At 51.1% G+C, this 1,082-nt stretch overlaps 1 pseudogene; it reads right to left on the reverse strand.

Annotated features, from left to right (window-relative positions):
• Positions 1-354: 354 nt before the first annotated feature.
• On the reverse strand, positions 355-852 carry LOC129676116 (peptidyl-prolyl cis-trans isomerase A-like; annotated as a pseudogene).
• Positions 853-1,082: the final 230 nt, after the last annotated feature.

A 1,082-nucleotide genomic window follows, 5' to 3' on the forward strand; every position in this document is an offset into this window, starting at 1 on the left:
TGACCTTGACCCCGCCTGAGTCTGCCTTGACGTAGACTGTCTGACCTTGAACAAACTTAGCCTGAGCTTGACCTCAGACAAAAGGCCAACATTCACCCTGGGCTGAATTCTGATTCCAATTTATCCTAAAACCAGTTACATTTCCAAAACTTTTTTTCTTACTTACTTTTTATTCATAATCATAGACTTAACTCTGCAATCCAGCTAGACTTGGAGGGGAGTGAGGAGAATGTGGAACCCGAAGAACTTCGGTGAGGGCAGAGATCACAGGGTACCCCGAGCAAATGGGACAGGGTGCCTCCCTGAGCTGCAGGAGGAACAGTCTGTGGGTAAGGTGTCCGCAAGCCAGAAGCATTAGAGTTGTCCACAGTCGGAAATTGTGATCTTCTTGCTGGTCTTGCCATTCCTGGACCCAAAATGCCCCATGGCTTCCACGATGTTCATGCCTTCTTTCCCCTTCCCAAAGACCACATGCTTGCACCCAGCCACTCCGTCTTGGCAGTGCAGATAAAAAAAAAAGGGAACCGTTTGTGTTTTGGTCCAGCATTTGCCATGGATAAGATGCCAGGACCTGTATGCTTCGGGATGAAGTTCTCATCCTCAGATTTCTCCCCGTAGACGGACCTGCCGCCAGCGCCATTAATGTGTGTGAAGTCACCACCCTGGCACACGAGTCCTGGAATAATGCTGTGAAAGGAGGAACCCTTACATCCAAACCCTTTCTCTCCGGTGCTCAGAGCGTGAAAGTTTTCTGCTGTCTTTGGAACATTCTCTGCAAACAGCTCGAAGGAGACTCGACCCAAGGACTGGCCATCGGCCGATGTCAAAGAACACGGTGGGGTTGTCCATGGCTGCAGCAAAAGGCAACAGGGGACAGCGGCGTCTGCAAAGCCCCGTCCCGAAGCTTAACTCTGGCTTTGGCCCCACACTGAACTCCAATCTAATCTCAGCCCCAGTGCCAACCCCAGACTTCTAACTCTGTCCTCAAAGCCTAGCTCTTGCCCTGCTTGATTCTCGAGCCCAACCCTGGACTGAAGGCTGACTCTACTCCCAGAAAATGTGGGTTGAGCCCAGAACCCAAC

This window comes from Psammomys obesus, unplaced genomic scaffold (assembly GCF_907164565.1).
Source record: "Psammomys obesus unplaced genomic scaffold, mPsaObe1.curated_primary_1811, whole genome shotgun sequence".
Classification (NCBI taxonomy): Eukaryota; Metazoa; Chordata; class Mammalia; order Rodentia; family Muridae; genus Psammomys; species Psammomys obesus.